The sequence below is a fragment of the Bidens hawaiensis genome, unplaced genomic scaffold (genome assembly GCF_021521415.1).
Source record: "Bidens hawaiensis isolate Kalapana, Puna unplaced genomic scaffold, B.hawaiensis_p1.1 tig00419591_1, whole genome shotgun sequence".
Taxonomy (NCBI): Eukaryota; Viridiplantae; Streptophyta; class Magnoliopsida; order Asterales; family Asteraceae; genus Bidens; species Bidens hawaiensis.
This window is the reverse complement of record NW_027504910.1, coordinates 236099-253365: the sequence shown is the minus strand read 5'-3', so window position 1 is coordinate 253365 and position 17267 is coordinate 236099.

The following is a 17267-nucleotide window of genomic DNA, read 5'->3' as shown; positions in this document are numbered from 1 at the left end:
TCCTTTGTTTTTATAACATTATACATGGGTATTTATATTTTCATTTGCGTATATAGGAATATACGTGTACCTTGTATTTTACCCGTACAATCATCGTTATTTTTATTTCCAAGACTTGATGCAAGGATTGCACCTTATGTTTAATGTGCACTTTTATTTATACTTTTATCTTTATTACTAGTACTCATATTTTATCATTATTATTATTATTACTATTATTATTACTATTATTATTTTTACTTTTATGACAAACCCGATACGGTTTTTAATACGTTAGTTATACCCTTTTTAAAGTTTAACATAACCAAAATTCCATCTTTACATTTATATCATCTTGTTTATTTATAAGTGGGTTTTACTACTCAAGATCATTTTTACCTTAACTAGGTGTTCTATTAACCTTAACCTTCCTTAAACACCCTTTAAATCCTTTATATCTTTTACTTAACATGATTTATCCTTAATTATATGTCATTTCAACACACTTCAAGTTTATGTTTATGTCTAATCACCTCATTATGTATATGTATCTTAGGCTTAGTCCATGTTTTTCCACTAAACATTATATGGCATTAGTACCTTGGGAATGTCGGTTTTTGAGCGATTTAAGACGAGATCCAAGTTCCTTGACGTTAACCACGATGTTAAGAGTCTACAATATGTTCAAATAACATGAAATAGGTGGATTAGGGTCAAGTAAAATGATGAGACCGTGGCTGGACAGAATCTGTGTTTTTCCAGCCACCATAAACTGTTACAACTCGAGTTTTCGGCTTACCTAATGCTGAAATGAAGCCGGAAATGGATGTTCAAAAGGTGGTTCGTGATCCTTGCGAGTTTCCTTGGATTCCTAAACAAGAATCACCCAAAAATACCAAGTGGTTTGTGAGATATGAACAAAAGAAGAGAGGGGGGTACTGCTGGAAAATGCAGTTTCCAGTAGTGACCTTTGAAGGTTCAAAGCTTCTTACCGAGTCTTCCGGGCAGAGATCCGTTCAAGGCTTTCTACCACGGTTTAAGGATTTCTTCTAGCTTTCCAACGATATATAGGGTTCAAGATGTTCAGAGCAGCATTATAGAGAAAACGGGTTGCAAAGAGGCGGCTGTTTGGTGGCCTGCTGCTGTTCTTCGGCCGAGAGAGGAACAAGGGAGATTTGGATTGTGTTCTTGAATGTTTGTGGTGAATTTCAGCTGAAGATCTGATGGTGTATATTAATAATAGTGTAGGGGACATCATCCCTTAAGTTTAGGGATTGAAATCTTGCTAACTCCTCAAGATCTTGTCAAGTGAAATGGTCAGAGGTATGGTCTTTGTAATATTATAATGTGGGCAGATTTTGTGAAGGCTTTTAGGGACTTTGGTTGATCTTGCAAGTAACCAAGATTATGATGATGTTGGTGATGATGATGATACATGATCATGATACATATGGGTGCATGGATAATGGTTTATAAGATTTAATGTGGTGTTTGTTCCTTGTACATTAAAACTGAATGGGAAGAGGTTGGGGTTCGGCTTTGGGCTGCAAAAGGGAAGGTATTATGGTCATTTAATAAATATATTGGTTGTCCAAATGTAGTGCTAAGTTCAATCTTGGTTCGGGTCTTAAGTGGATAGTCGTTAGGACGAGTTGATCATCGAGTAAACAAGTTATGGAATTTATATTGGACTTGGGTATTATGAGCTTCTCTTAATTTATTTGGTCACCTATAAAGTATTATAGATGGTATGGAACTCGGTATTTATTTCGGTTCCCGGTATGATGTATATTTAAATTTAGCCCGGAGTTATATTCGGTTAAATAGTGCTCCATATTGTAATCCTTCATGGATTGTTTAAATTATTAACTTCATATTATTTTGACTAGTATACCTTTAATTCCTTCATAGTTTCATATCTTGATCGTCTCACTGTATAATGTATCATTGATTTGGCCGGTTCGGCGACTATATTCCATTATTTAAATGTTTATGGCGTTTTGGTCCTAATTAGGGAATTAGGACATTACTGGGCATGGTCTTACCATTACCCCTTATATTGGATCATAGATATATATTTAGCTTGATATATTTGTCACCTCTAAACTATTACTGGGCTATCTTCATCATATAGCCGTTCTCATCGGCACTTTATACAATCCTATAGGCATAACGACTGTTCTCGTCCACATTTCAAGTATACTATGGTTTATACCTCATATAAATTATATAAATAACATGTAATTTTGATCAATTATAAAGATTAAAGTATATGGAAAATTACCGGGTGTCACATTAGGCCAGGATCGTCCGTTCCTCAACAAGCACCTGTGGTTTCTACTGTTGTTAGTACCCCGGATATTACTTTGATGACCACGGCGTCTTCTAATCCGAGATATGCATCTATACCACAATCAATACTATCGCCGATGCCGACTCCTCTTGTCACTACAGTTTCCAAAAATCCTACGCCAATGTGGATGGCGATGCAACCAGTGGACTTTTCATATATGGCCTTCAACCGTCCTCAAGACCCAATGCAACCTGCTCCTCCTTTGTTCTTTACTATGTCGGTTCCTCCAAAAATGAATATGTTGTTGAACTTGATACATCTTCAGGAAAATCAAATCGCCGCTAACTTCCAGTTTCAAGAACTTATCAGGTTGGATCAACGCAAGATGGTTAGCCACATTTCTTACTATCAACGTGAGAATCCTGAGCTACGGGCCCTTGTTACTAATCAGGGGGAGAAGATTAAGGAACAAGAAGATGTCATCCTTCAGCTTACGTGCAAAGATGCTATGCTGAAAAAGCTGAAAGGTGATGAAAATGACATAGACCCTGATGCAGGAACGAGTGGTGTTGAGCAGCAAAATAAGACCGGTGTGTGTGGTATCTCGGCTAGAGTTGAGGCGGAAGGTGGTGATAAGCAGTTAGTGGTGTACCATGACACTACTAATGTGCAACCTATTGAGTCTATAAAGGCTAATACGGTTTTGTTTGTGGATAATATGAGAGGTGTTGTGATGAGCATGGTTAATGCTGACGAGATCGAGGAAAGTGAATTTATTGATCAGTATTTAACCAGAGATCAGATCACGGTACTAGTCGGGTTAAACGATGATGAGTTGGACAAACAGAAGAATGAGGTGGACGTTGAGGTTATTGATGACGATGAGTTCAGGTTTGAAACGAGTATCCTGTCTGGAGATACGTCGTTTAATTATAACGAAGTCGAAATGGAGGACGTGACAACTAAGGGATATTCTGGTGTGTACACGCGTACTAATACAGATACTGGTATTCCATTCTTTACTACGGAACATGTGTAAGCAACTGAAGAACATTTGGGTAAGAAAAAAAATAAGGATAAAGTAAAAGAATCAGGACTAGGTTCGAAGGATCAAGGATTTGATGGAATGTTTGGACACAATAAGGTTCGACTCTTGAAACTTATTGATGTTTTAAGGTGCGGAGCAAGACGACGATAGGCAGGTCAAAGCTCGTGCAACTGCTCACCAAATGACGATATTCAAAGCTTCGAAGACCATCAAAGGTGATATCGTCACTTGGCTCTACGACTCTAAGCTTAAGGTATGAATAATAAAGTGGAAACATGGCGTACAATATTTCCAACATATTGCCGATGTTCTTACTTTGCCGATGTGGGATGTACACACGTTGCAAATAGGTTGTTCATCTATCTTGTTAAAAGCGAGATGGCGGATTGGTTCTATCGACACCTGCAGTATGAGGTACGCCATGGTTTCAAGTTCTTTAAACCTCAGGTACCAACACGTAAATATATCGACGAGATAGATGTAAAGCCGCCATGGACTTTGAAATGAGTTCCTGTCAAGACGTTTCCCCAAGTAATTACAAGACACTCAATTGGTGGTATTATGACAATCGCACCGGTGAACCCGTTATCGTACTTGGTACGGGATTGAGGACGGAGTTCATTCAATTAATCGACTTGATGTGGTTGGTTAATTTATCGGAATCAGATAATGATACATTATTCAACAAACAGATCTGATTTGCTGACATGAAGGATTACGATCTTGCTATGCAATTTCAACGTACGGTGCGTGTTTGCCATGCGTTTGGAGTTCATAGTTGTGCGGATTGGAAGACAAAAAGATTCAGGTAATCGAAGACAAAGAGCACGAGTGACGGGGAGTTTGTTTATGCATGGTTTTATCGTCTCGGTCTTTGTTTATCTATTGTAATTTATTATTATTAATGTAAGGGTAAATTGGGGATTTTGTGTACGTTATTCTTTATGTTGGATGGCCATTCGTTAAGGATAGCTAACGAATGAGCCCATCCGTTAATGTTATAGACCATTCGTTATGGAATGTATAACGAATGAGCCCAGTTGTTAAAGTATTAGTACCATTCGTTAACGAATGAGGTATAAAGAATGAGTCATTAGTTATACTTTAAGTTAGTGATAGGAAATGAACATGAATGGACCCCATTCGTTATGAGATGTGTAACGAATGGGGTCCGTCTTCTATATATACATGTGTCAAATCTGTTTATTGAAGGTGATCGTATTATTATTTTGTATCTTAATAATGAAAGAGATTACATCTTTATATATAAAAGTAACTAAATACACTTAGCTACCCTCTACAATATAACAACTAATAATAATCTAATCCAGCTTATATAGTCTAATATTCCCCCGCAAGTACAGGGTGGTTTGCGATCTGTAACTTGGACCGTAGAAACTCAAACTTTTGAGACGACAAAGGCTTCATAAAAGCATCGGCTATTTGATCATTCGTTGAAATGAATTTGACATTGAGATGACCATGAGTAACCTGTTCACAAACAAAATTTAAATCAACCTTGATATGTTTAGTACGAGCATGAAACACCGGATTTGCAGTGAGATATGTGGCACCAAGATTATCACACCGAAGTGTTGGTGCTTCACTGTGCAAGCCAAGCTCTCCAAGAAGAGACTTTAGCCAAATTAATTCTGCAACCGTGTCTACAATAGCCTTGTACTCAGATTCAGTTTATGAGCAAGAAAAAGTTCTTTGTTTGCGAGCAGACCAAGAGATAAGGTTTGAACCCAAGTAGATAGTTATCCTGTAACACCCTTGGCAAACACAACATCGTTCCACTCTTAGGCAAATCCCACATCGGCTGTGGATAAGAGATATCCTTGGTTCATAAGTAATGTCCTACCTCTTAACATCACCAACGCGTTTTGGGCTTAGTTGGCTGTGGAGCACATGAAAACCCCATGGTTAAGCGCGTTTAGGTGGAAGTAGTACTAGGATGGGTGACCACCTGGGAAGTCTCTACCTGGGCAACCAAAAACAAAGCCGTGAGTTCCCGGATGGGCAACCCATCTGGGGCAAAGCGGACAATATTGGTGGTACGAGAGGCCGGGATGTTACAAAACCCCCCCGTCGAGCGACGATCGATTGGACAACCAGCCCAGTCAGAATCAGAAAAGGCTTGCACGTTGGTAGACCAATGAGAGTCAGAAAAGGCTTGCAGCCGATAGACTGTATTGTGAAGGAACCAAAGACCCATGTTCATTGTACCCTTTAAATAAAGCAAGATGCGTTTGACAGCTGCCAGTGGTTTTCTGTAGGGGCGTGCATGAACTGACAAACCCGATTAACTGCAAATGCAATGTTGGGACGGGTAAGAGTCACATACTGGAGAGCGCCAACTGTTTATCTGTACCGAGAAGGGTCGTCCAAAGGAGGACTGTCATCAGGAAGCAAGACATGAGAAGTACCTATAGGAGTGGAAATAGGCTTGCAATCCGTTAGACCCGACCGATGCAAAATGTCTCCAATGTATTTTCTTTGGGAAAGAACTAAATCATATTCCTTGTGAATGACTTCCACCCCAAGAAAATAGTGTAGTTGCCCCAAATCTTTAAGAGCAAAGATAGAGTTAAGACGAGTGATAATCTTGGAAACTGTATCAGCATTGTTACCGGTGATGATAATGTCATCCACATAAACCAGGAGATACACCAATGAGCCTTGAGCCTTGAGAATTAACAGTGATTGATCAGTCGTTGACCCATGGAACCCCAACTGATGAAGAGCATTTGATAATTTGTTAAACCAGGCACGGGTAGCCTGCTTGAGACCGTAAAAAGATCTGTGCAGAAAACAAATATGATCCGGTTTGGTAAGATCAACGAATCCCGGTGGTTAGCGCATATATATGGTTTCCTTAAGATCACCATGTAGAAAAGCAGTCTGAATATCCAGTTAGCGCAGGGACCATTTGTTTATAACGGCTAATGATAAAATCATCCGAATAGTAGTAGGTTTGATGACTGGACTGAACGTCTCATGATAGTCCACTCCGTGTTGTTGATGAAAGCCCTTCGCAACCAAACGGGCTTTAAACCTGCAAATTTTCCCGTTTTCATCCGTTTTTAACTTTTAAACCCACTTTCAATCAACAATATTAACATTAGGAACAAGTGGCACAAAAGTCCACGTGCCATTTTTGTGCAGCGCGCCCAACTCTTCGGACATAGCGTGACGCCATTCATTATATTTGTTGGCAATAGTAAAACTGGTTGGCTCAATGGGTAAGGAAGAGGTAATTTTGGCTATATAGGTTGCCGAAGTATACCAATCAGGTTGTTTAGGCTTCTACCGGAGGTTGGGTGGTCGGGAACGAGTAACCGTAGGTGGTGGGTTGTTAGGATGGTTGGCGTTGGATGGTTGTTGGGCAGCGAGGGGATGTTCCGTATGTGTGTGGTGGGCTGGAGAGGGCGGGTAGTAGGGGGAGGCCAGCGGGTTTGTTGGGCTGTAATAGGTTCGGTTATGGGAGTGGGATCGGCATTTGGTGGCTGATGGGGTGAGGATGGTGGAGATAAGTCAGTGGCAGTATGTGTGCTCGTATTGGGTGAGAAACCAGGTGGTGGGTTGGGAAATATAGAGATGTACGGGGATGCGGGTAGTGATGATGGGGTTAGTTGTGGTGAGGGTTTGTAGGGGAAGACTTGTTCATTGAATCGAACGTGTCGAGCGATATAGATACGCTTAGTGGAGGCATCAAAACAACGATAGCCATGCTGGGAAATACTATAGCCAAAGAAGACACACATAGTATAACGGAATTCGATTTTGTGACGATTGTAGGGGCGGAGGTATGGAAACCATTGTGAGCCAAAGACTCTCAGGAAAGAATAATCAGGTTTGCGGAGAAATGCGTGTTCAAAGGGACATTTGTTGGAGGATACGCGTGAGGTTAACGGCTGTTTCGAAGGCGAAGTTCCAGAAACGCTGGGGCATAGTTGAGTGAGCCAATAGGGAGAGACCTGGTTCCACAAACCCGTTTTGCTCGCTGGTGTGTGGGCACGAGCGGAGATGGATGATGCCAAGGTTGCAACAGAGGTTGGTGAGAGGGCGGAATTCACCCCGAGTCTGACTGAATGGAATTTAATGTTCTGTTAAATTGGCGTTCAGCCATTGTGATGAAATTTGTTAATATAGCATAAGCATCAGATTTTTGTGCTAAAGGATAGAACCACATATAATGAGTACAATGACAAAAAATACTGATGACCATCAATAGATGGTTTCAGAGATGGACCCCAAACATCACAATAAACCAGATCCAAAATAATATAACTATGAAAATTAGATTCGGGTAACTGCAATTTTGATGATTTTCCCATTTGACAAGAAGAACATAAATCGTTTGATAATTTGTCCGAAACTGGTAAAGAACAATGAGAAACAATAGAATTAAAAACTTGAGCATGAGGATGTCCTAGACGTTGATGCCAAATATTTGAAGAAGCTTTGACAGCGGAGAAGGCAACCTTGGGCAACGACTTGAGTTGTGGAAGACGGATAGAGTACAAGCCCTGTTCACTGGGACCCGTTAGGAGGGTACTGCGTGTAGATTCGTCCTTCACAACAAAAAAAGTAGAGTGAAATTCAAATAATACATTATTGTCAATGCAAAATTTTTGTACGGATAAAAGGTTTTGTTTAAGGGCAGGAACATGAAGAATATCAGAAAGTTTAAAGGTTTTGAGTTTTGAGTGGAATTTGGATGAACCAATATGTAAAATAGGTATAGAATTACCATTGCCAACAAGTATTGAATCATTACCATAATATGCCTCATAGTTGTCTAGGCTAGTTAAGTATGGAGTAGCATGATGAGTTGCACCCGTGTCAGGCTTCCAAGCAGTTCCAGATGATGAGGCCGTATCCGAAAAGGAGAAAAAATTGCCTGAGGCGCTGGCGGATTTTGCAGGGAAGGCTGATTGGGGCATTGAGAGGGAGATGCCCGATTCCGCATTAGTTGTAGTGACCGTATACGGTGTTTTGAGTAGAAGCCCATTGAAATTGTCTAGTACCACCATTTTCTCTGGGGTGTGGAGTAAAGGGACCACGAGAGTTTCCCTAAGAATAACCACGGTTGTTTCTTGTGCCACGATTGTTATTATAGGAACTAGACCCAAAGTGGGCCTTGGGTCGTGGTGACAGATTCGGGTTCAGCTGGTAATCCAATTGGGAGGCCATCAGTTGTATATTCTGGATTTGTTGTTGCAACTGGTCAAGGTTGGGTGGGGTTGGTAGAAGACCAGGGGCAGCCAAGGAGTTGGAGGCTGCAGCAAGTAAAGCTTGCGGGTTGTTTTGCACCAGTTTAGTGACCACGTAATCATGGTCGGATAATAGTGAGTAGATTTCATGAAAAGAGACAGGTGGTGGGCGTCCAAGCAGGGTTCCTTTCAGGTCGTTGTATTATTCACGTAGCCCTGCAAGGGTGAGCATGACAAGTTCTTTATCCTTTAGCGGTTCTCCGATGTTGGCAAGAGCGGTTGCATATTCTTGTACCCTGCAAAGATAGTCAACTGGTTTTTCGTCCCCCTTCATAGTGATGCGGAGGAGTTGACTTCTGAGGGTGAATTCATGAGAAGCAGTGACGGGTGCGTAAGCCCGTTCTAAGGATAGCCAGACTTCACCGGAAGTTTTTCCCTGAACATGCTGATACGATACTTTAGAAACGGTTGAGATAATTAAGGTGCGGATATGAGCATCGTTAGAAATCCATGGAATGTAACTGGGATTATCAGTAGTTGCGGTTTGAACAGTAATATTTTGTTAGGGACATGGAATTGTTCCGTCAACATAACCGAAGAGGTTATGTGACGTTAAGAAGGATTCGATCATGGATCTCCAATAGCCATAGTTGGTGGGCTTGAGAATAAAGGCGAATATGTGTGAGTTATGGGTGGTCTTTTCTTGGTTTGAGAAGATAAGGATTGTTGCCATTGAAGAAGAGGGTAGGCGGCAGAAAGTGATTAGGGTTAAAGGATAGGCGGCAGAAGGCGATTAGGGTTAGAGAAAATATTGGCTGATTTGGTACTGATACCAAATCAGTTTATTGAAGGTGATCGTATTATTATTTTGTATCTTAATAATGAAGGAGATTACATCTTAATATACAGAAGTAACTAAATACACTTAGCTACCCTCTACAATATAACAATTAATAATAATAATAATAATAATCTAATCTAGCTGACATAGTCTAATATGTCCCTATTCAGTAAATTAACAAGTGTGATTACAATTATTCAAGAGCCATTACTCTTCCTGATTATCCTCTCACACTTCACTTAATGTAATTAGCTAATCGAATATCATATCATCTGTCTATATCAAGAACTAGATCCGTGAGTATGAACTGAAATCATCACGTATTGATTTTTCAAAGACTGCGATCTGATTGATCCGGAAGAGATGGAAATGTTGGGTATTCGTTGTTGCATGGCAAGTGTGGTTGGGAGAGCTCAAAGGTTCAAGGAAATAAGTAGAAGGAACTATTTGGATGGAACACCATAAAAACTAGGTTTTAACAAGTCCAAAGTTAGGTGTTTCAAGAGCAAAGAGAAAGGTCGTTTCAAATGGGAATGTACAAGTAAGGAAGTTCCTGATAATGGTTCAAATCCTTTTAGAAGATATTACAACAAACAAGCCATTAATTACCGAAGCTCACCAAATACATCTGATCCTTTCAACCCCAACAAACCAAAATCAAAAGAAGCCTCAACATCACAAAACATAGCTTGTTTATCTCACACGTGGATGAGGGATTTGATTGGAATAATCTTCTTTATCAAGCAAATGTTGTTGAACTATTAAGTGTTGAAGTTGATGATGTTGTGGTTGTAGTTATAGCTAAAATTGAATCTAATATTGATGTGATCGAGGAAGTTGTTGAGGTAACTGATTGTGAAGTTGATGTTGAGGATGTTGTTCTTGGTGAAGCTGAATCTGAAGTTGTTGAAAATCCAAACTTCATTTGTGCTTTCGATTCGATTGAAGATTTTGTTGATAAAGATTTTGATTCATCAGAGGAAGAATTCGTGCCACGCATATATTATAAAATTTATCATATTCCTCCTAATTTCTTTCAATCAATTATTTCTCCTGATATTATTGAGAATTTTTCAGGATGGTTTAATGGTGAAGAAATGCCTCATGGGAAGATTGATTTTGGAGAATATGATGATTCAGAATAGACTTTGATTGAAGAAACTCAAGTTGATGGACTTCAAGTTGAAGAGTATGTGGATTTGGAAGAGAAGGTAAGAGTTGTAGGAGCTGAAGTACCAAGTCAGCATGCATTGATGGCAAATCAAAATCAGGTACATTCTAAAATTAATGTGTTTGTTTGTGAAAAAAAATAATTTGCCATGTGAGGAGTGTGTTTAGAAAGATGTAGAATATAAAATGTTAAAAATACACTATGATTCACTTTTAGTTGATCTTAAAAGAGTGAAGGAAGCTTATGGTAAGCTTCAAAAATGTGAAAAAAAAGTTATGGGAAAAAATTGTGCAAGATAAGAAAACTATATACATGTTAAAACATACAGTTTAAGATAAACAAATAGCCATTAACAGACTCATTTATAAAAATGCTTCTCTTAAACAAGAATTACAATCTATTATAATTGAGACTGAGATGGTAGATTTAAAACTGAAAACTTACAAGGCAGCTTCATATGTGCTTGATCACATTCTCCCCAAACCAACTGGTGTTGTTGCAGAAACTGGGGAAAATGTGTTTAGGCACAATGAGCATGGTATAGGGTATAAACTAGTTCCACCACATTATGGAGCTCTTATGCTCAAAAGAAACCATACAGGATAGAAAACGGTTCAATGTGGAAGTAAAAAACTCCACTTATGAATGACCCTAAAACAAGTCTACCTGAGTCTGTTGATGTGGAGTTTGTTAAAACTGTTGATAGTTCTGATTGTGATAGTGAAGTTTGTGTGAATGTTTTCTAAGTTTAAAAGTAATAAATCTGATTTGGTTGAGAAAATGTTGAGAGTTGTGAAATCAATTTACAGCATCGGTTTGCAAAAACGAGATTTTATCAAGAAACAAAAATACTGAAAAAGACTGTGTTTGTTCATGGAACAACTTCTGAAAGTGAGAAAGAGTCTCAATTCAGAAATCAGTCTAACAAACAATGAGTTTTTCAAACATAAGACTGATCATGGTCGTGCTCAAGGACCTCCGGTAAGAAAATATGTTGACCGGGGAAGATGTTTAACATGTAATGAAGTAGGACATGTTTTCTTCATGGTTCCTAATAGTTCTAAGCACGATCATGGGCAGAAACATAGGAATGTCACTGGTAAAACATTTTCTCCAAGTGGTAGACCCCCAAAGTTTGTTTGTACCCAAATTTGAAAATAAATTTTGAAAAGGATGGTAATTTTGAAAAGGATGAAAGTTCTGGAATTAAGAATGGTAATTTTTATATCAAGAAAACTAACTCTAAAGAACATAACTAGGTGGCTAAAAACATCAATGTTGAATCAAAAGTAAAAGCAAATTTACCTAGTGTTGTTCTCAAAGAAAAGTCAAGTTCTGAAATTTCAAATGAATATGTTAATTCAATTAAAACATAATTTAATGATTTGGAAGAAGAAATGTTTGTTGATAAATTCAAACAACCCAAGACCAAGAAGTCTTGGTTTCCTGTTTCAGTAACCTGCTTGTGGCATGTGCATGGTCTTCCAAGATCTTATGATTCACGTTAGATTATGGATAGTGGAGCCTAATGGGTACCTTAGCCCTACTCGAGAATGTCAAACCTATCAAGGGCGAGTATGTAGGTTTTGCTGGAAATCAAGGTGGAAGTATCATTGGTGAATGGACATTATCAAATGGGATGGTAATGTTTGACAAAGTCTGCTATATCACCGAGCTGGAGAACAATCTTTTAAGCATCTCACAAATCTGTGACAAGTTCTCAATTAATTTAACCGACAAAGAATGCATGATATTGGCGCCTAGATTCAAAATTCCTGAAGAGTGGATTCTTATGTGTGCTCCTCAGGAGAATGATCTCTATGTTCTCAACATGGGTACCGCTACCACTTCTTCTATATAGGCTCAATATCTTATTTCAAATACATCAGAGAAAGAATCAATTATGTGGCATCGAAAGATGGATCACATTCATGTGAGAAAGATGAATTACTTGGTTCACAATCAGTTGGTGGATGGGCTTCATGTCAAAGGATTTAATTTGAGTAATGAGTGTATTATCTGCAAAAAGGGAAAGCAAAAGAATAAGTCACATCCGAACATATTGATCAACTCTATCAACTTACACTTTGAACGATTACACATGGATCTATTCGGTCCTGTGAATGTCAAAAGTATCAGTGGTGAACTTTACTGCATGTATTGATCAACTCTATCAACTTACACTTTGAACGATTACACATGGATCTATTCGGTCCTGTGAATGTCAAAAGTATCAGTGGTGAACTTTACTGCATGTTGGTTACTGATGACTATTCAAGATTTTCTTGGGTAATGTTCTTAGACGCAAACGATGAGCCTTCGACTGTCAGTTGACTCTTTTCAAGAAGTTGGAAAATTTGTACAACTTGCTGATCAAACAAATTCGAAGTGACAATAGGACTGAGTTCAAGAACAACATAATGCTAGAGTATTGTAATGAACGTGGTATTCTTCATTAGTTTAGTTCTCCCTATACTCCACAACAAAATGTGGTGGCTGAACAAAAGAATCGCACACTGATTGAAACTGCACGCACCATGTTAGTCAACTCGAAGCTACCTGTTAGCTTCTGGACTGAAATTGTGGCGTATGCATGTTACATTCTAAACAGCTTTCTTACTGTGAAAAAGCATGGAAAGACTTGTTTTGATTTGCTTAACCGAATTAAGCCTAACTTGAAATGGCTTGAACCATTTGGGTCTTCGTGTACTATTCTTGATCCCGATGGTAAATTTGGTCCAAAATCACTGGAGGGATTCTTTGTTGGTTATGCTAGCCCTCTAAGACATGTATTCTTACCTTGCATGAATCGGATTGTGCAAGTTCAACATGCTAATTGTCAAAGATACTCAACTCCTACACAAAAGCCTGGAGATGCATAGATGTTTGATTATGACAATCTTTGGAAGTGTTTCAATCTATCAGATGAGTTAATTGATGAAGCAATTACACTATTATATCAACAGCAACAATTGGATAGCCAACATGAAAATCGAGTACTAATAATTATTTTCCCGACACCTTGTGATGTTTCTATTCAAACCGAAGTAAATCTAAATGAACCTTTTGTGAATGATCCGAATCCAAAACCTGCTCCAATGTTTGATGATGATGGAGAATTACTTTAGCATGAAGATGTTATGAATCTTTGATTCACGCTAAAGAATCTAAAAAACATGATGATAATGATGATAATGAAACAAGTTCAACTATTGAACTAGAATTGACTAAGGAATTGAGAATTGCGCTCGATGAATACGGATTGTAACGACTTGTGAAGTCAAGAAAACGGTCTGACGAGACACCCAAGTCAAGGTATTTCGCTTATTTGGGTGCTACGAAATTTTGCAACCTAACTTATAGAATTATTATTGGTGGTCTGGCATGAAAAAAGACATCACAAGGTATATGAAAAATGTTATACATACCTACAAATAAAGGTTGGACATCAAGGACCCTATACTAAGTTACAACCATTTAGGATAATCATATGGAAAAAGGAACACGTAACCATAACAAAACTAGTAAATACCATCAGAAAGGAAAAAAATACTAGATGAGCTATAGTTAATATGCTAAATAATAGTGTCAATTTTTAGCCATTAAGGAAATGTGTTCCTTAAAGAAAATGGATTAGTTATTAAGGAACTAGATTGCCCAGAACACATGGTACATATGTTGATAATATCGAGATACTAAAGTCACCCATAGGAAGTTTCAAGAAAAATTAGGCATTAAGTTGATAGACGGTACAACCTATCATCCACAACATGATGATTAAAATACGAGAGTGTTTCAAACTCTCGCACATGCTACGGGCATGTATTATTGACTTAGAGAGCCGCATTCCTATATGTCGTTGGTAAAATTTTGCGTATAACAATGTCAGCGTTAGGATGCCACTCAATATAGACGGAAATAGAAAACACACATATGTTGGAATGGGAATAGCCCAAAAAAAATTGGTAGTAACGAGATTGCTAAAGTTACTATCGAAAAGATCAATCAAATAAGGTCTCGAGTAGAACAAATCGCATGGGACAAACAAAAGCGTTACGCTAATAAAAGAAGAAGACTAGTTGAATTTTAAGTGGAGATATTACGTGTTCTTAAAAGGTGTCTCCATGAAAGGGCATAATTAGATTCAGGAATCTAGACAACTTAATATGACCCGTTTTAAGAACATTTCATGAATAGTAAATGTAGCATATTGTTAGACCTTCTAGACGAATTAAAATTCCATAAGCCTATAATGGTCTGGAAGGACAAGATAGGAGACTTAGAAACTTGATGACGTCTAACATTTTAGCAAACAAGAAATTTCGAGGACGAAATTTTTATAAGGTGAAAAGATTTGTAACATCCTATTTTATTGTAAAAATAAAAATATATGAAACTTTTAGTTTATATATATGTTAAACAAGTAACGGGCGAGTCAAAGGATCACTTGAGACATGAGCTATTGAGACAAACGATTAGTAATATGAGATATCGTTTAGTAATAATAAAATAATATTTGACCATGCTTTGTTATTAATGAAACATTAGTTGAAACGTAGAGAAAATAAGCCTATTCTAACAACATATTTGTAATCTAATAAAACGTTATATTCTGAAAGTTATAAAAAAAACGAGATTTGAGCTAAATAATAATAATAATAATAATAATAATAATAATAATAATAATAATAATTATTGACCGATAATAGTATGTGATATTTGAACTTGTGGTGCACGACTGAAATTAATAATAATAATAATAATAATAATGTGTTAAAAATTTGTGCATAAGTGTCTACAGATGTATGTAAATAAGTGTAGGAGATTAATTCTTAAAAAATATAATTTTAATTGACTCAATGATATTATCTTAAATCCTGTTACAAGTTTCCTATATAAATCCATGTTCATAATATGAAAACTTCACAATTCAATTTCGAGCTAAGGACCAGAGCGGTATGTAATTTATATTTTTTTTGTTAATTATTAATTTAATTTAATTATAAAATAATTAAGTATTATTAGGGGCAATGGGTGACTCGTAGGAGTAGAAAATACAGCCCTTCAATATTTTAATAATAAATAACTTTAAAACTTGAGGGTGGTGGCTCATTAGAATTGGGCGCAAAGACTTGACAAAACTTGTCTGGTACGTGCACAACTAGATTATAATATGGTACGACCATTTTGACCATGAATGGTTATAAAATAAATTGCAAATAATTGGGTATGGTTGTTGAATAATAATATGTCTGGACTTGAATGATTTTGCATGATAATGATAGTTGTTATGTAAAGAGCCTATGAGTATTAGAATATTTTTTCATAGATATAAATAAGTAATCATATATATTAAATAATGACTCTAGTTAAAGTGGGAGAAGCCAAAGTAACAGAAGAAAGTTTATTCAGGTGAGTTAGTTCAATTATTTTCAAAACTCCTATGCATGCTCATAAAACTTTTTGAACTGTGATTGATCATGTATTTACATGGCACATATAGTGTTGCACCCAATGTGTTATATATATTGTAATGATCATTATATATTCTCAAGGAGACATGCACTTAATACAGCAGCAGATGTGCATGAGGTCTGTATGTGCGAGTATATAATGTTGGCCTGATTTTAACGTGAAGCTGGCGGTTTATAGTTATGGCATGGCATACAATGAGTTCATACTTAATCAATAAAATTGTTTTAGTATGAGTTTGTTAAATATGTTGATTTATGTGCGTCACCAGCTTCGTGCTAACGTATTTTTACCCGAGGATGTATTACAAGTTGGTAAAGCAAGGATGAGAGATTAGTTGCTAAATGTTGGACGATTTATATATTTTATTTTATGTTTTAGTTGTAATCATTAGACATGTAACTATTTTTTAGTTTTTATAAAAGATTATGTTTTCGTTGTAAGTTTGTGATGGCCAATCACTATAAATACCCCATCCTGGGAGGTGTGACACTAGGACCACCCGTGGTGGCGCCTCCCTGGCGAACGGCCGAGTAACATTCAGATTCATCTGATTTTGACTCTTGCCAACCAAAACCACCAGCATAAACTGTTCTAGTAATAAAATGAATGGTGCCAATGAGAAACACTAATTTAATCCTTGAGTAGGATCAAACCTATGTCTCAACTGGGTTAGGGTTTCGAAGGTACTACTTTCGCCGAACAAGTTTAAACAGATCCGAACCTGCAAAAACATATCATCGTGAGCTCATTAAGAGAATGACAAGATGGAGGGCTTCTCGTAACCATCCTCCAACGTAAGAATCACTTACAATTCCAATGGGAGAAAGTACTAGATAGTATTGTGTGATTAAAGGAATGTGTGTACCTCTTTGTTGATTGGATGAGGGTATTTATAGCCGGGAGCGGCTGTCCAAAGAATATTTCATTCGCCTGAGGGGACACGTGGCTTATTTTTGATTGGATGCAACAACTGGCCATGCGCAAGGCTTTTAGGGAGTGCCTCGCTGGCGCTCGCTCCTTGGTCTAGCTCTCACGTGCTCACCCTTATGCAAGAACACGTGGCCATAAAGGATCATTTGGTTGTTTACCTAACGGTATCATTTGTACTCTTTGTATTTTCTTCCGCCTGTGGACGGCTTCCGCAAGCTTCTAGAAGCGTTTAATGTAATCCTTGCAGACTGTCTCTGCAGATACTTTCCCGTGGCGGGTCCGATCCACAGGGGCGGCTTGGTGGTCTAAGA